At 30.7% G+C, this 20,663-nt stretch overlaps 1 protein-coding gene across 1 annotated transcript in view; it reads left to right on the forward strand.

The window, feature by feature from the left end:
* The window catches only part of LOC121132470 (FMRFamide receptor), a 68,111-nt gene that overhangs the window by 14,860 nt on the left and 32,588 nt on the right, over positions 1 to 20,663 (forward strand). The window lies entirely within an intron of this gene.

Consider the following 20,663-nt stretch of genomic DNA (forward strand, 5'->3'; position numbering starts at 1 on the left):
GTAATTCTTTGTTGGACTTGCACCATAATTAAGGATAAACATCAGAATAACTCAAGCATATCCATATTTTGTCTATTTTCTTCCTATCAGAGCTGCTAGCAGCTGATCTAATATAACACCAAGAAATCCAAGCTGCTTTCCTTGCACACATTTTTTTTACATACCAGCAGGACCTTGCACAGAATATTGCAATTGAGAAAATTGCTTTATGAGAAATTTCTCGGCATAAGCCAACAAAATCACAACACATTGGCCCAAAATATGATTTGTGCAATGCAAGGACCATGAGCAGGTATGTATGCTTTAATAAAGCTGAAAAATAAGCCCTAGACCCATGGGTTAATGAAGACCACAGGAAAGCCATCCAGTACGTTAAAAAATATTTTTTCCACTTTATAAAGGTATGAACCCCCCCAATACTCAAAATCAACCCCAAGGCCATGGGCTTTTTAAAAATACAACAAAGACACCGTAAAGGTGTAAAAATTTAGGACCAACACTTTGCAAAACATGTAGTACCTCTTTAAATACTTGAAAATGAACCCTGGGTCCATCGATTGTTTAAAAATACGACAACGACGCCATGGAAGGTTAAAAATTAGGCCCAACACTTTCCATGCATTTAGTTTCCCTTTAAATACTTCAAAATGAACCACGGGTCCATGATTTTTAGAAGGCTTGGTGTCTTTTCCGTAGCTTTTATCTAACCATGGGCCATTGGTTCATTTTGAAGTATTTGGAGGGAACCTAAATGAGTTGTGAAGCAACAGCAGTGGGTTTAACCTGCTAGTGTCTCCATGCTATTGTACAAAAATATGTTTTGGGACGAAGTATTCTGATTTTGTCAGTAAATGACGGAAAATTTTACATATGGCAATCTTCCACAATAGGAATTTTCTCCAAGGCAATTTTCCCAGTAACCAGCAAACCATATATTTTGCATAGAGATGGGTCTTTTGTAGGAACACGAAGAGAAGGCGATAACAAGACTACTGGTATTATTGAATTAAGACCAGTGTTTATATAAGTATGACTGTTTTATTATTTTGAAGTGAGAAAATACTGAAATTTAAAATCCTCGAAGATGATATTTTTACTACATAAATTGGAGATATTTAAATATAAAATGATTAAGCTCCAACAAAAAAAAACTTAATAAATGCATTGACCTTTACTCAATGATATTTGAAATAAATCTATGTAAATATGTACAAAAAAACCCTAAAATTGGCTAGATTTGGACTTTTTTTGATTAATTAGAGAAGAGAAAAGTAAAATGTGCTGGAATATTCAGAACATTAGGTGTCTTTCACGGCATCATCCTGGAACCTACTGTAAACCCTTGATTTATTCATATCAAATTGACCAAAATTAAGTACATCGAGTAGAAAGTGAAGAAAAATTTAATGAAAAACATATTGTGCATTTAACATCACAATGAAAATACCCTTAAAATAAAACGTATTTAATCAGATGATAAACAGTAGAACATTTTTTTTTATCAATTAAAATATTTTTAGAAATATAAAGCAACGGTAAATAATAAACTGATGAAGAATATATATTAAAATATTCTAACATTATAATTTTGCGTTGTCAACAAGATAAAAAAAAATGTCTTGTAATTATAAAAAAAAAACGTTTAATTGAAAAAGTTTGAAAATAATATGAATCCCAAAAATTAAAAGGAAAAGCAAAGATTGACATAAAAGCAAAACAGTTTATTAAATTCGTTAAATCTTAATGAATAATTTGCTGAATATTCAAATAACTCCTGAAGAAGGTATTATCAAAATAATTAAAGATTTGCATAAAATCAAATTTAATGTTGTAGAGTATACTGAAAAAGGATGGCTATAAAATGTAGATTCAAAGGAAAAAGAAGTATTTTTGTCAATTTTGGAGTATCAAATTTCCCAGTTCACTAATTAAGACTACAAAATAATCAAAAATGTTCCTTTAAAGGTACAAGTTGTTTCAATTGGGACTAAAATTTAAAATATGAGTAAAAGGTATTCTTATAAAATATTTATAATGAAAATATTATTGAGCAAACGTTTGAAGAAATAATCCATTTGTATGCAATATTTTGCAAAGAAATTATGTTGAGAGTATTTACCAGAATTTATAATATGGAATAAGCATAGTTTAAAAAATTTATTGTACATAGAGGTGTTCTAACACACTGTATCAAATGCTTAATATGGGAATTGCCTATCTATTCACGAATGCCTTAAAATATTTACAAAGATATTTAGCGATATATAATATAATCCATAAAGTAAATTAATACTAAGAGTATTATGTTTTATTATACGACATACATAGGTCGGAGGGTTGTAACTAGTAATGAAAATTGTGTGTATTTTGGGCATGTAAAAAAAGATCGAAAATCTACATGCTAACCCTGAAAAATATTTTTTTTATCATTATAGAGAGGCGCTTAGCTGTCACGACGTCTCATTAAGTCAGCTAAAATTAACATTGACAAGAGAGAAGGGGTTAAAGGAACTAAAGAAGGACATTGGCAAGAATGACTACTATGTCGATCGTCAATTCGTCCCTGATTCCAACTAGGACGTACAGTTATAACTTACGTAAAAATTCTCAGGATTACTCTCTGTCTTTTTATAAGCATACAGGAATGTTCAATACGACTTTGAATATAATTGAGACTAGTAGAAAAGAGAGGAGTTAAATTATAATTACTGCATCTGATGAAAAGATAATTTATTCTTCAGATTACCAATTCCGAATAAGCGGCCCAGATATAAAATATATACGATTTACATCACTAGTTATAGTTAGAATTTGATGGTCTTTATATTTTGGACTAAGGTCTCGTCCAGTTCAGTCTCAGTCGTATCCAGCTCTAAAATTTATTAAATTTGGTGTTTGATCACGTCACTAAACTTTATTTATTATTTTCTAATCAGCTCTAGTAATATAGGTAAAACAATTAGTGTTTATTATTAAGATGGCCTGTTTTTTTGGAATTATCCGACTTTGGTCAGTTATGCAAAGTTCAAGAAGTTTAAACTGCACTAATTTATAATTGCAGCATAAATATTGGATCTATTAACATCAATTTCAGGTCTTTAGCATAATGATCTACAGAGACATTTGCTTTGCTTGGCGTGTACCTGGTACTGACGCACACAATAATGGAGGCACGGCGTTTGTATTTGGAAGACGTCTATAGAATTTTCTATTTATCCTTATACAGTTTTTGATTTGATGAACAAACTCTTATAAACATAAAACTCAGATCACGTGACTTCCTGAAAGGTTTTGTATGAAGTAAAAGTTTTTTTATGAAGAAAACCTTTTTTTATTATAAATACGAAATAAAATTTAATAAAATAATAATAATTTTTTTTGGTATTATATTCATAAACATGGCACGTCCCTGTATTTGGTACGAAAATAGACAAAAACTATAGAACTCAATTATAAAAAAGAAAAAAATTAGTACATGTGATAAGAACCTACAAATGCATATTTATAACATGCTTGTATACTTTTGATCTCTTCGAGGAACCCACAGACAATACATTTTGCAAATTATCTACATGAATTTTTTATGAGGTTTTTTTTTCTCCATGATCTAGATAATATCTTATAAATATTTGTTGCTATATTCATAAGAGCAGAACAAAGATGGCGCACTTAATATTCTTAAAGTAGTGCTACCACATTTTTTACTTATATTTTTTCGACGTACCTTTATTTTTTTAAGACGATATAACCCTCGTATATTAAAAAAATAAATCAAGAAAATTTAAGAAAAAATATATCCGAAAAAAAATCTGGTTCCAAGCACCCAATTTGAACAAACTGCATTAATTTAAAATTCTAGCATGACACCAGATTGGTTAACATCAATTTAAGCTCTCTATAGGTATATTGGAGTTATTTGTGTCCTTGGTCGTGTGCTAGGCAGTGAGGTGCGCAATAATGGGGATACGTCGTTCGTTTTTGGATGATATCTAAAGGATTTTTATATTTTTCTTTTACAGTTTGTTTGCTAATTTCTTTCATATCAATAGATTTTAGGGTAACAAGATATTCAGATTGAAACTTTGACCAGACGAATCACAGTTCTATGATTGATTACTTAGATTACAAATAATGTTTTCAATCAGTCTCTGCGTTACTAATTAAACTGTTCTGAATTCATTCTTTTCTTCTACAATTGTTATTAAATGAAAAAATTATTTATTTTCAAGGTTCTATTGCATAGCTAGTGTCTAATCAGATGTTGAGCAATCTTTGGATGATATATAAATAAATTTGGAGATTTATAGATCAAATTGTATTTAAAAAAATTATACTTTTAATGTAAGGAGGTGTTTAAAACTTTCTGTGATAACCGGTATAGAGAATTAAGGCTGATTCTTTATCGAAATCAAACTTCATAATTCCAAAAGATTGTTTCCTATGATTCACCAGACTGCTCGTTCCTGAACATTTTTTGGGTGGTTCTGAGATCGTAGAAGGAACATTATTTTACTGATTTTTATTTAAAATCCTGATATTTTTACCTGAATCAGGGAAATACACTCTTGTAGCTAAGCCTATGATGGACCGTGATTCCCAAAGTCAAAGTGTAGTGTTGTATTGGTCCTTATTTAGGACCAATGACTGCAGTTGAGTCCTCATTCAGTCCAATCCCACTTTTCGGTCCTAAAAAGAAGGTAAAATCGATCATTCGTAACGTCATTGATGGGTTGTTCTTTTCTTTAATTATTATATTACAATTTAGTATAAATTATATCAACAAGTGAAATATAATATATTCTAGTGGTGGGTTTCAGTCTGAAATCCTAGACCCGTCTCAGACCGTTATATTTTTTGTTAACCCGAATTAATTCAGTCCAATAAAAAATATAACGGTTTAGATTGGTCTAAATCGGTTTAGACCGATTTTACAGATAAATTGCTTAAAACATGACATCATATGTATTTTTAAGTACAATAACGTCATACAAAGTTTAAACAGATATAGCTTGGATGATTTTTAATCCAGTAGTCTGTTATACGTTGCCCTTTTTGTTGTTACTCCGACATGTTTACACTAAGAGATAGAAGTGTGTCAGTCCTTATTTATTCAGTCCAGTGCAGTCTTGGGACTTGTACACTGTCTGCCCTTTGGACTGTTAGTACTGAACTTGATTAAGAAAAGAAAACTTAAAGTTGACAGACGTCATCAAGGATCCAATTTTATAAGGTTTTAGGACTCATATGCACAACTGAACTGGACCGGGGAGAGAGTGAACTGGACAGGATTCCAGGCTTCAAGCCTAAATAAAGACTGCCAGTACTTAGAGACAGTGGATACAAACAAAACTTTTTAATTTTTGCTACAGTTGAGGTTTGGTTGCGTAATGAAACCTCGCCATTAAAAATAACGAGGATACAGCCGTGATTAAATGCTACTTCAGTCTCTGGGTCATCAGCTAAAGTTTGTTAAGAAATATTGCCAAATGTTGTATAATGTTTTGAATAAAAAACATTCAAATCTCAAATTCACTTTATGTTACATTCTGAATTATTTGCTATAATGTGATATACCCGCCAGCTAACAAAGAACCATTTTCTTCTTCAATCTGCGTGTGTAGATTTAAGTACAAAAATATTTTTTTTATGAAAATAATATACCTCCGTAATCCTTGATATAAATATGATTTCTCTGATGCTAATTATATGTGCGTTTGTTAGATTCATTAAAACGCTATATTACGATTTTAATTTATAAATTATTATTTATTTTTATAATAATTGCCCATCCCTATATATCTTTTAAAAATAGATAGATGTAAAATGGAGGACTTGAGGGCATCCAAATTTTGGTATAATATATATATATATATTCAAAAAACTCTTTTGTCTCCCCTAACTAAATAAAATTTATATTTATTAGTTTTTCAATGAATAATTAATACTTTTACTTTTTTAAAAGTTTGTTAGAAAGAATAGTGACAAATATCATAAATTTGAGTTATAGAAGGAGAGACATTTAATAAAAAAACGTTTATTTGTTATTGAAAATTGTCATTCGTATATTGAAGGAAGTATTATATCATATGAATTTGGCAATTCCTAAGTAATAAAGCAATTTCAAACTTATTTTCAAAACTATATCCTGTATTTATTTTGAGGTTATAATAATAAACAACTGTAAGGCAATATAAGTTTCTAAATTAATTTAATGTATAGGTAAATTGGATGTTTGAAAAAAAGTTCTGGAAATGTAAATATCAAGTTTGTATGAATTTATTTTTTCCGAAATAAATAAATTAGGTAGAACTATGCCTCATTGCCGTTTGGACTTTTCCATATTGATTGTATCGTTTTTTGGGAGTCTTTAAGGAAATGGTGGAGCTCTTTAAGACAAAAGGGAAGAGATGCAAGATAGAAAGAAATGCTTTTAGCTTATTTTCTCTGCCTTTTCATTTGATTGATTAAGAAAATTAAAGAGGGGGTAGAAAATTAATTGAAGATCTGTTTAACTCAATGTTATGGAAAAGTAATTATACTGTATGCCAATGAACATATTTTTGAAGTCCAGCTCGAGTCCTCAAAGAAAAAAAATACTCTAAAAAATTACCTTAAGTTATATCCAGTGAAATTATTGAAATCATTTTTGATTCCAAGCCAATTTTTTTTATTTCATAATCAAGTTGCAAGTCTTGAAAATACAGAATCTAGTACAAGTACCCACCTTTGGTTTGAGGTGTACAGTATGAAAAAAACATCCTCAAGACATTCAAAAATGAATGGTAAAAATTCAAATTCAATCTGATGTCGAAAATATGAACTTAATGTTTCTGGTTTCTATATTAGTTGAAGAGGATGGAGATATACCATATAATAACTTGATACTTTATTCTAATGTTTCAGAGGTTGCTTTTTGTCTGTATTTATTTTAAACTCCAATATGGAAATAAACGATCGACTTATTTAGGATTTAAATATATCTATGTATACATAATTTTGATTAAAAGAAAAATTATCTATGATATATATGGTAAAGAACAAAAAGCTAACTATTTTATATTTTTATAGATATTTAAATCATATTATAATATGTAGTTTGACATGTAATATCCCAAGTCAAATATATGTACCTAGTAAATATATTTTTTTGAAAAGTAATAAAACATAATGTTCTCTCTAAATAAAGTTTTTTTTAAATATATGAACAGAGTCACGATCATTCGAAAACATCTGTATATATATCAATTACTTCACAAATGATATGCATAAAATAAATAAGACTAGGGAAATACAAGATAACGCTGAATCCAAATTGTCAGTCCCTAATTCTAAGGAGCTGAGCATTTCTTCGTCTGAGCTTTATTTATTCTGAGTTATCGAGATGGACATCCATTCTTTGGAGGAGCCAAATATCATAGATGGCTCCCGATCTAATGAATCCGTTTCTCAACAATGGAAATAAATTGTACGTATATTTATAGAATGATGATGTAATTGACTGCGGCTAAAAACACCCCATAAATACTTCTAGAGATAATGACTAATGTGAAAACCTTGGAACAGAAAATACTTTAATATCAGGATAAAACTGATTTGTTTATCTTTTTAATGAATAATTTAGAGTTATCAAGAGATTTTCTGATCCCAGACTCTATTGCTAATGAGAACTATTACATTAATATTAATTTGGAAGTGACTGAGTCGCAAATATCATAGAAATATAATTTTTTGAGCTCCATTAGATTGGAGGATAGGACATTGGAAAACTACGAGTCTAGGAGCATAAAACAGTTGATATTTCTGTAACGGCTAACATGATCAGTTCCATCAGATAACTCCAAAGAGACTTCTCCCTATCCTTTGGCTCAATTAAAAAACCCAGAGAGATGAACAAACAGTTAATTAAAGATCAGATTTTGAAGAAATCTATTTAATTGATTATATCTCATTCTATTTCTTCCTGAGACAGATTTCGTTAGATGCACAAATATGGGTCACTTAACACTGTCTTCTCCTTGAAATAATGGAGAATCGTCACAATGAAAGATACTTCTATTTAAGGTGATGATATCCACCGGGTGAGATATAAAGTAACCCTTTAACATAAAGTTGAATAGAATTTGAGGAGGCATTTAGATCCAATATCTAAATTGAAAAATGTGAATTTCGAGGAAGAATGAGGGGATATAGATCTATAAATCCGGAGGATTTATATGAAAGATCCATCCAAATCACTGTGTATGAAATGTCTTTCCAAGAATTTCCAGCTCATATCTCACCTCTTAAGTAATTCATATTAAAAAGGTTCTAAATGTTTCGTGAATTGATGGGGGGAGATCAACAGTATCCTTATAGTCTAACTGTGCTAGTGACGGAACAAAGTGACGTAATCATTCAAAAGGCAGAGTTTATCCAACAAAAATTGAAAAAGACAAAGGGAAATTGGGAAAAAGAGAAGAAGCAAAGTTAAACTATGATATCATGGCTCTACTTTGCCTGATGTTCCACCAAAAAATGACTTATTGTATACATATCAGATAAGGTATTCGGGGAAGAAATACTATTTATAGAATTACTTAAACAAGTATTTTGGGGTCACAAAATCATTTTTTACATAATTTAAGCCATAAATTTATTTTTACATTTTTTTGTACTTCTACCACAGTTATAATGAATAATTCATTTAAATTATATGTTGTACACCAAGGATTACTAGAGAAAAAGGAAAGTGCGCCTAAACAGGGAGTATAAAAACTCCCTTATATTTTTTTTTTAAAAGGAGAGTGATAATAAATAAATAATTTACAAAAGATAAACCATATAAATCTTTCACTTTGTATAAGATACTTTTTAATTTAAACAGTTTTATGCACTAATATTGGCTGGCGGCCCACGTTATTTCATATGGGGGATACAGTAAATAATTAAATAAATATTTGTATTATACCTTGGATCCAACAAAGAATTCAGACCAGGACTACAGAGTCGGTCCCATAAAATGCTCGACTCCGACTACAACCAAAATTATTATTTTTTTAATTATACATTTTACAGCCAATATAAGTACTATTGAGTTCTTTGATTATACATATATAATATTAATAGTGATTTAATTTATAGCTTTAGGTAGTTATTAGTAATAAGTAGTAAATAATTATGCTATATACATATAAAGAAAATATTTGGAATTTAAGATATTTAACTAAATGAGCAAGAAATGAAATGGATTAAAATCTATCTATTGCTCATACATTCATATTTTTTGCAAAATAATATAGATATGTACTCGTAACAAAGGAACAACAATACGCACAACATCTCTTTTTTTCATTGAATGCATTGACTATTCACAATTCTAATTAATGAAATAGCATGGCCCTTGTCTATGCTATTTCATAATAATTTAGAGTTTAAAGGGGTTTGGAAATTGTGATTGTGTTGGTAAATGAGACTGTTTTAAATTTGTGAAGTAAAATTATAAATTAATTAACTTCATAAGTTTAATTAATTAATAATACTTAATACCTATTGTATATAACCATTTAGAAAATCACTTTATAAATAGTCAATATAAGCCTTAGATTATAAATAAGTTTTGTTTAGATAAATTATTGCAATTTTAGAAGCTCTCGGTACAAAACTTTCCGACTCCGCAGCCTTAACTAAGACCCTCTATGTACTAAATTTATATATCACATATTAATCATCAAATTACGTGTTTCAGAGAAAAGTGGACTGATGTCACTCTTATCTATTGATGTCTAAATTATGTAAATAAGATTTATTTGCATTTTTGTCCTTTTTTTTTCCATTTTCCCCATGCCCTTTTATGACATCTCTTTTTGAAGCAAAAGCTTTTATGTTTATTACAATCCATTTTTCCTCTTTATATATTAAGTATATCCATTTTTCTTTTCATTACTCATATAATTAGTGCCTGGATTTTGTACCTTGATATTTATTTAGATATTTTGGAATTTATCTGTTATTGTTGTTTCTTATTTTGTTATTGTCTTGTGTTAAAGGAAGTGAATTAGGTTAGATTTCTTGGAATGCCGTTTATCCGGAACTCTTTGAGATTTTAGGTTTACAGAAAGTTATGTTATTTACATATTAAATTACATGTTTTTACAACTTATGCCTTGCAGAATATGCATCAATAATTTTAAACTATATCCAAAAAAGTACACAACTGCTTCAATTACAAAATGTAAAAGTCATTTTATTCTTGTTATACCTAGGGATGTCATTTTTGCAAAGAATAAAGCTAAGTATATCAATTAGAAAAGAAAACTAGGTTGTAGATCGTCACTATATAATAATGATAAATCAGTCTTTTAAATGAAAGAAAAATTTATAACTATAGCTGAAGTAATATTGGAATATCCCAATACATCCACCAAATGTGAATACCAAGCCTCCAAATATGTATGAAATATCAGCCTGTATGTATATGGGATTTTCTTATTGTCTTTATTTTGTTTTTATGTCAAAACACAACATATATGATGAATGCACCTCTGAGGAAAAATAAATTTTATTTTAACTTAAGACATACCTTTTACTGTAGTTTAATACTTGAGAAAGGAAAGTTTTTTAATTTTTTCTTAGTTTTAAATTTTGCTAAAATAAGCCAAAACTTTATGAGCATAATTATATTTTTTTATGTTGTGATAAAGGAGAAGATGATTCACCACGGCGTTATAGAGAGTAAGGGTCGTGCAACCGGATTCGAAATACCTTAGTACGGCATAAATAAAGTTGTATTATCCAAAAAGATTCTAACTGACTTTGGGTATTCAAACTTTTTACAGATTTTAATATATATCTGAGTGAAATTTCGGGTCATAAAATACTTATAGTATTTCTTAATTCCAGCATTTATCTTGATTAGTGCTTGCAGTGACATCTACCTAAACAGTTGCATCCCACACTTTGTTACCTTTATTGTATCATTCAACCTTTCCTACAAAAAGAAACTAAAGGCCGTTGGGCAATAAATCCAACTATGGATTTATTATGCAATTGTTAACTGCTTAAAAGAATATCAATCTAATTCAACTAATCAACATTCAGAACATTGATTAGAAGAAAAGAAGCAGAAAAACAATAGCTCTGAGCAAAATACAATGTAAATTTCTCTGTTAGGGAAGTAACTAGGGGCTAGTTATTCCACAGTGTGTTACCTCACTTACGCAATATTTTTCAGTGTATTTGACTCTCAGCTGTCAATGTTTCTTCTTTGTTCTCTTTAATCAGTGTTCTTAATATTGATTTGTTGGATGCCTCGCTTACACCCTGTTTCTTTTCAGAGTAAAGTTACAATCCACGTCTCTAAAGGCACCATCATTTAATGTTTTATATTCCCCGATTTGTTTCACAAACAAATGGAAGCTGTTTTTACATTATACATACATTGGGTATTCATTAAAAGGATTTAACAGCAGGGTATGTTTTTTGCCTTGTTATATGTATTAAAAAAATGTTAATTTGATGCAAAGGAGAGGGTTATTTCTGATAATATGCTGTTCTTCCCTAGAGTCTAATTAACATAATATCAAATTTGTAAAAAAATTTATTGAGATATACATCATATTAGTTGTAGTACGGGGCATGTAGTTGAAATATGGAGACATGAGAGGAAGTGATTATTGCTCCTATCAGATGACAAGTTATGGGTATTGACACCTCAAAAACAGACACAAGAATTGACATCGCTGCTTTAATTCGCACGGAATACACACCAACAAAGATCTCAAACTTGATTAAGTCAAGCAGTAAAACTATTTAAAACGTCAAGAAGGCCATTAATTACCATATTAGCATGGAGATGAAGCTCGAACCCTGATGACTACCAAAAGCATCGCTAATGAGAATGGGATTTGTTACATCCAATTGACTGGCAATACCGCTCATCTTATCTTTATCATAACAGGGTACAGACTTGACGCTACAGACTACGTCGGTATGTTGAACACGTAGTTGATTCCCAGGATCATCGGGGGAAATTTAATATTTCAATACGAAGGTGAACTGGAACACACAGGAAAGATTACACAGTCCTTTTTAAATACCAACATTCTTGTTTTTGCCGAAAAAAATTTGGCCCATATACTTGATAGATACCAACCCACAGGACTTTTCCTTCAGGTTGCACGTCAAGACCAGGACCTGCCGGGCAAGAGGACCCAATCTCGAATTTCTCAAAGCTTGGAACTATATACAATTACATTATTGCCGTCTGTCAAAGTTTCCGGATGTTATGGTTATGGATAGAAGAAAATATATTATTTTCCATTAGATTACTTCATTAATGTGTATATCCCATTTTACAATTGAGTTTGGTTTACGCTAGAGGGGTTTAAAAGACAAAATTTTGTACTAAGAAAATAGTTTTGTGATTTTTCAAATCAAGTTTATTTGAGCATGCGTATTATAAGATGGACACAAGCAAAGAGAAACTACGGCATATTTTAAAGGTTTTTTCTTTTAAAGGATAAAACGCGAGCCAGTCGGCTAAAAATATAAATAGTATTTATGGTCCTAACATTGTAACATCCAATCACAAGCAATTTTGGTTTTCGTTTTCAGTTCCGGTAATTTTGATGTCAAAGATACACTACGCTCTGGAAGGCCAATTGTGTAAAATGAAGATAAAATAATGGAAATCGTCAAGTACAACCGTCATGTAAGATCTATTTGGATTGTTGAAGAGATAAACATTAATGGAAAAAAATCTATCAAAAATAAAAAAATTTCTCTTTACTATGTTATTACTTATTATATGTAGGTTACTTTTTTTAACACAATATAATTGAATGTAGGTTTAATTGTAGTGTTCAAAAAAAAAAAAAGATTAAAATTAATTTTATGGTACCTTGTACTTGAAAAGTTTTGTATGGGATATATGAGATCAAGAAGAAACTTGTATTTCTCATATCAAAATCAATTATCAAACTAATTTTCTTATTATGATGGCAAACATGTCAACAACGTTTGTTTTTGACAAGTGAAAAAAAATCAGATCGAAAAAAAGAGGAATATTCTTTAAAAACTTTTAAAAGGTTGTTAAATCTTTAAAATTTATCCTTCTCTAAAAAATAACTATTTTAGAAGAATAAAAATGTTTCAAAAGTTTTAAAAGAATTTTACACTTAATTTTTTTTTCCTTTTCAATAGTAGAAAATCACGAAGCACGCCAAAAGACGTCCAACCTTTTTATATTTGATAAATAAACCAACTATAAAAATTGGCCTATATTTTTAGCAAACGTTGTGGATATGTATACTCGCAGAATAGAAAAATATATTTGAGAATCAAATGAAAATAATATTTGGAACGAGAACATTTGTTTGTTTTTTAAATCTGAGTAATACAAATTGAATATATTTTAAACTATTCCATAGTTTTTGCCAATTCTTTAAAATCAATTAAAGTGCTCAAAATATTTATATACAAAAAAGTCACAGATAAAAAAATAAATTCTTTAATTCAGTATAATCTTAACAACAATAGTTTAATGTGTCAACAACTTGTACTTTGTTATTCATATAGTAAAAAAAACAAGTAAAATTTCAGATTTATATGAAGTTTTTAATATTTTGAAGTAATTTTAGGAGTCTATTGAGTACCATCAGTTAATTAAATTCACTAAACTTCGACTACAAATTGCTAAATATATAAATAAATCCTAAACAATGCATTATGTATATAATAAGGTTCTTAATCTTTTATTTCCTTTTACCCACTTTTTAGTGAGCCAACTCTCCATTTTAAACCAGAGCATCGATCTTTAACATATTTTATTTGAACAAATTCAGTTTTTAGTACATAAATATAGGCTTTACTTTTCTTTGTAACATTTTAAGGCCCTTAATTTTTATTTGCACTAATTATATTTTTTTACAAAGAGTTGCCACTTGAAAATAAAGTTTGTTTTTTTTTCCTTTTATTTGGGCAATAAAAAACATACAAAAAATGCAACACTAGGCTCAGACAGGTAAAGATACTTTTTCATTTTTTTTGTCTTGACGAATGTCTCTATTCTTGAGTGCACTTTTGAAATGGTACATTGCAAATCAGATTAATGAAAAACCCCATTCGAACAGGTACGTGGAAGAAAATGCAACCAATCGTATGAGCCCCCAATAGCAATGCAAGGATACCAACCATGTATAGTGACTCAGAACCCCTTCAGAATTTTCTCCGTAAAAACAGCCTTTCCTGTACCAGGTCAAGAAACTAATCTCAGATGTCTTCTGCTTCCTTCGGAAAGTTGTCAACTCAAAAGCTAAAGGGATCCCTCGTAAATTCCCTCATTGGTTTGCCATTTTTTATGTCTGGAAAATAGTGCAGAAACTCATCCAGCAGACTGTTTAGGGTCGTAGTAGCTTCATTGATGTAAACATTGCTGACACCACCAGTAGGCTTGCTGACAAGCACTAACGTTGGAAAAGACGTTGCACTCCGGCCAGTCTCAAACTTGCATCGCTTTTTCTAGCGAATTCAGAAATATAAACTCTTGGCATTCATCGTCACCAAAACATATAAATTAGATTTAATAACCATAAGAATATATACACATATGAGTAATTACTTAATAATGGAAGCTCTGTTACCAATGGGTTACAATAAGGATGAGCTTGCAGGGAGCCGCTGATGACATTTCTAACCCAACAGTGTTGTCACTTTTAAACAAACATGACAGCCAATATTTCATATATTGGTAGTTTTTGTTATTAAACTGTCTGTAAATGGTTGAAAAATTGGTTGAAATTGATGACATTTGGAAGCAGTGGTTCTGTTGTCCGACTGGCCATTCCCTACTTGGAAACTCCGCCATTCTTCACCAGTGGGGAATTCTTAACAGGTGAAAACCACTGATTCAGATAAATTAAGCATTACATGGAAACAGATTTTATGTTTTAGCAGCATCCTAAAAAGTATTGGGAGTAAAATATTGATTCACAGAATTAAAAAGCATTTTTTGTTAATTTCGGGGGAGGTAATATCCGAGGGTAAAAAGGTTGAGTATAGTTTAAATTCTTCAATTGATTATGATACTTTTTATTATTATTATTATTACAATATCAACTAATATACAATAACATCAGTATAAATATTATACATACAATTTATATACCTATCTCTCCTTCCACCGACGTAAGAAAAACGAAGGAGATAAATGAAAAAGAAAAAAAATCGAAGGAAAGTAGATGAGTGAGCGGATATTAAATTCCTGTTGATTGTAGATAGACCATGTAAACATAAGAATAAAAAACTCTCATTTTCAAACCAACAATTAGCGTAAAGTAACAAAACATATATACATAAAAAAATTTTATAATATATATTTTTTCTCATCATCCATCCACCCTTTCCTATACACATTCGTCCGTCCATTCTCCCGATCCATGCTGGGATCCCCTATCTGTGAAGTGTTCTAAAATATGTATCGTTTGTTCCATTGATTTCTCGAGACCGCCTGGGATCCCCTTCCCTCTGCACCGGATCGTGTAGAGTATTGGGTCAATCTAGGACGCTTAGTTTCACCTCGTACTCTGCAATAAGTTGCATCTCTACGGCCTCCCTAATACCCTGAGCACTTGTGGAACTTGTGCTTACTTGTTTCAGTTTCTAATCCACAGAAGGAGCAGCAACTCCTCTTCGTTTTATGTGACCTATTTATAAATTATAAAAAGGTGGGCATTCGATACGGGAACTACTTTTTGCCGGAGTCCATGAATGATTTCATCATATTTATTTTGGGCGCCTATTCACAAATTTTCCCTGAAGATCCGCCAAGATTTTTGATTTGTTCTACATTTATCGTATGAGAACTTGAAGATTTAGTCCTTGACAGAAATTCATTCTTATTATCACGATTTGTAAGGGATTTCAAGATATTAGCGATTTTATTACCCTTAATTTGATTCTGAAATGACCTTTCCAAGATAATTTCATTAATTTCTGATTCATTTACTTTGACGATGTTTTTTCTCCTACTTTAAATACACTTTGCGGTGTCTTCAAAGGATTGATCCAAATAATTTGTAAATGAAATCGACAATAGTTGTTCAAGAATACAAATTCCTATAGCTCATACTTTATTCAAGATATATTTCTGTAGTGTTAAATCTATTCAATTGATATATGTTCTTCATTTTATGGAAATAAATTGTTAGAAGGATTTTCAACTACTGCAATAATGTATGTACATACAAAAAACATTAGACATTTTGTATATTTTTCAAATTCCTGTCACAAAAATTGTTTATAACACTTGACAAAAATCCTTTATTGACTTAAAAAAGAATGTTTCATATTAAAAAAAACTTCTTTTCTTATTTTTCTCAATTCGATATAATTCTTTAAAAGCTTTGACTGTATTAAATACTAGCATATATACCCGGGTTTGCTGGGAATGAATAGGCGTCAATTGACTTTTCTATAAATAATATACAGGGTGGGGATTTTAAATTAAGAAAATTAAGGTTAATTAAAAATAAAAAATGAATATAAAAATATAAAATTAAAAATAAATGTATATTACGATTATTTTTCTAAAATTAATTCTACAATTTGGAAATCTTTTGCTCCTACATGACAGGATCTATAGTGAAGTAAATCACTCAACCCAACCCCTTCCAGCTGCAACCACAGCCTCCAACATAGCCTTGAGCCTGGGACAGGTCCTAATAAGGTACTCCTTGTAGATGTTTGCCACTGCCTCTAGAATGGAAGCACGTAGGGATTCAACAGTCCTAAAACTGTTGGCTTTTCTAGAATAAATCCTATTCCAGCTCCTGCATTTGGACAAACCACACCAATTTGAAAAACCAGCATAACACTAAATTTGTTGACATGAATTTATGCTTTCTAGCATCATTATTTATGGAGTCATTTGCGTCCTTGTACGTACTCCCGGCACGGAGGCACGCAAAGACAGTCACACAGCATTAATATTTGGAATTCAAAGAATTTGTTTGTTCTATTAAACAGATTTGAGTGGCGATAACATAGAAGCAAGCTGGGATATTTTTTTCAATATTGCGACAGTATTATAAACGTATCTATTGATATGAGTATTACAGCTTATATTATTTCAAAAAAGTAATCAAGTCCTTACCAGCCACGGTTTATTAGGTTAACTGAACCGGATAAAAATAAGTTATTTGGTAGCACGGACCATACAAGATACTGAGACATAGTGGCGTAAAAATTATTTTTAAAGAAGAGTGTATCAGTAAATAAAGCTATTATTATATATTTTAGCTATCGTTCATTATTTTTTTTTTCATTTTATATTCTTCAATCCTAGCTAAGAGTGAAGAAAATAAAAAGATAGATATGCCCGTAGGACTGAAGGACCGAATAATCGGTCTTTACAGCCTTTGAATGGCTAAAAAGATCGGACCAATAAAAAAAAACGAAAAGGGGAGGGGGAAAACTGTTTAGGGAATAATTCCTACTTTTGTATTATTTAATATATTATGAACTCAAAATGGCCTTTCATATGTTTTTGATATTTATATCAATCAAGAATTTCGGTTCAATATATTTTTTATACAGAAATATATGATAATATCAAAACCATAAATCAACCCATAACAGTTAGCAATACGAACAATGTAGGTTTTTTCTCAAATTTTCCATTTTCCTTTCATGAATTGAGGTTCCGAGTAAATTGAAAAGCTCAACGAGCGGAATAACATATCCTTTTTTTGAAAAAGGGAAGAATAAAGTTATTTGTTACGCAGCAAGGTTTTTATTTTCTAGAATATTTGTGTTCATATAAAAACACACATTATAGTTTAAGGTTAATATCCTTATATGTAACCCCATTATTCAAAAGAAAAATTACATAAAATGTTATATAGATTAACATCAGTATAAATATTATACATACAATTTATCTATCTCCCTTTCCACCGACGTAAGAAAAACGAAGGAGATAAATGAAAAAGAAAAAAAAAAGAAAGACAAATCAATCAAAACTCCAATAATACAACATAATATAATACAGAATAACATAAAATATCATTTAAAGGATACATCATCCACTTATGTGCTTTTTATATTGACGAATAATTAACTAAAGTGTCTTTTCATGTTGTACAAAAATATATGGGAAGTATTTTATTCAATTCAATGAATAATTCCACGTAGTCCTCATTAGAGGTTGGTATCTGCAAAGAAAATGTAGTGTATCTTGTAGCAGCAGCTATAAGTATAGATCTTATATCATTAAGATTAACAACCCATTATACATTAATGTTCTGTGCTATAAAAAACTTATAATTACTAAGAAATGCATTTATTGCCTTGTGTTCTTGAGTTACTACAGTTCTTCCAGAGGAAACGCCAAACAGAATATATATCCTTTAATTGCCTCTTCTTCATAGTTATTGATAAATATTTGATGAAGCACAATAAACTGCTTAGTTTTTGAAAGAACTGGACATTCAACAAAAGCGTGGATACTATTATTACAAAATTTGTCCACAGTCTTTGCAAAAACTTGAAAACTTTAACAGCTTTGAGGTTATCAAGAATTGAGCCGCAAATTTTCTACCTCCATTTATATTCAAGGAGTGTAAAATTTTATTTTACCGGGATTTATCAAGTTTGAGAACCAATATAAAATGCACGAGTATTTCCTTAGCGTTTTTGAAGAGATAAATTTTGTTGACAAATTGACCACTAAGGAGTTAGTGGTAAATGATATACCAGGTATGCAGCTATGATACTTTTTTTTTAAATTTTAAATTTTGAACGTTTATTGTGAAAAAATGGTATACACTTAATTTTCAAACTATTGGCCTTCGCTACCATACATTTCCCATCTTTCAGGTAATTAATTGATGCCTTTCCAAAAAAATTGTTAGTGTTTGGCTTCAAACCAGCCATCGATCCATTTTTTAGCTTTAGCATGATAATTGAAGAGTAAATCTTTGAGTACGTGGCCATCAATGCAAACAAGTGATAATCGGAAGGTGCCAGATCTGGTGAGTAAGCTGGATGTACAAGAGGTTCCCAGTTGTAAAATTCAACAAGCTGGCGGGTGGCTATAGAACGATGACGTGGTGCGTTTTCACCAAGGAAAATAACCTAGTGCTGCCTGGTTTTATATTTTGTGTGTTTTTGGCGTATAATATGGTTCAAATTGGCCAATTGTTGTTGGTAGCGACTTTTTCTACGAGCTTTTGTTGCGTTTAGCCATCATCGACATCGAGCAATGCCTGCAATTCGGTGTCTTCAAACTTTTTGGGTGCCGGCCGCGCTCTTCATTTCTCATGTCAAAATCACCCTTTGGATTTTTTCAATCCACATGAAGCACTGTGCTTTGCTTAGAGCATGTCCTGGGTAAACTACCACAAACATTTGATGGGTTTGAGAAACGTTGTTCTTCAATTAGTAACTGAAAATCAATGATGTCTGCATATCGTAGTTTGTAATCACAAAATTAGACATTTTTACTAGCAAAAAAAGTGCCTTGTTGAATGAAACTATACAAACAATGAATTAAATATTGTTGACATATGTCGAAATAAGGATTTAGATTTTTGGAACAGTTAATAATGTCTAACTGGCGACACCTAGGGACCAATAGCCGAAAGTCTCATTTCATAGGCCCATACCTAGTACAGCCATTCTTTGTAAAGGGAAAAATAATTTACCTGTATCAAAAATTGGGTTGCGTTTTAGGTCATAGAGAGGAAGGCCATTTTCGTCCGTAGCGGTTTTTTCAAGCTCACTTGGGTATCAAAGATTCTTACAAAAATAGTTTTTTTTTTCATGTTTTGGTGAATGATGTCGATCGCGTTATTTGAATTAAAACAATGAGTATTTTCCAAGAGGATTCTCTGAACGGCTGCCTATTTCTTTATTGAAAGGTCAGTACCGAAAATTAAATAAATAAGAGCCTTAGAAGTGTATAAATAATTTTTCCATACCTTAGCAATTATATTTTTAAATTTTTTGAGATATATATTTATGTAAAACTTTAGCTACTTAGACAAGACCTCCTCCTATGGAGACTGTGGCCTCTTTAGGGCGGGGATGTTAAGTTTATGTAGCAAGCCATTTATCTTTATCCATTAATGACTCCTCACCTACAGAAGAGACAGCAGTAGCAATATATAAAATCTGAGAAATCATTTTGGAATTATATAAATCTGTTCTCTTTTGAAGATTAAATCTCCTTGGATGGAGATATTACTTACGGGCCTTGGAGTTGACTCTTATTCAATTATAAGTAGCCGGTCTATCCCTTTTCCATTCAACGCCCAATATATTAACTACCGCACAACCACTTATCTTCAAATCCGAAGACCGATGCCAGTGACCTATAGAGAGGATATAAGTTTGTTGAGATTCACCCTCATTCCCGAATGCCTAGTGAACTTTTCAAAAACAGAAAGTATAATTTCAACTCTTTTTGCCAATTGTTTACTCGAATGTCCTTCAATCATAAGCGAAATGTCATCCGCGTATAAATCAGCCAAGTTGTATATATTACCAAAACGAACTCGGAAACTCCTATTTCTGCAATCCATGTAATGATTAGATGCTCCATCGCAGTTACAAAGAAAATGGGAAACTGGACACGCTTGTCTGCAGATTTCCCTCACTTTATGGGATCACTCTGGATTCTCTTGTTC

The sequence above is a fragment of the Lepeophtheirus salmonis genome, chromosome 2, assembly GCF_016086655.4.
Source record: "Lepeophtheirus salmonis chromosome 2, UVic_Lsal_1.4, whole genome shotgun sequence".
Taxonomy (NCBI): domain Eukaryota; kingdom Metazoa; phylum Arthropoda; class Copepoda; order Siphonostomatoida; family Caligidae; genus Lepeophtheirus; species Lepeophtheirus salmonis.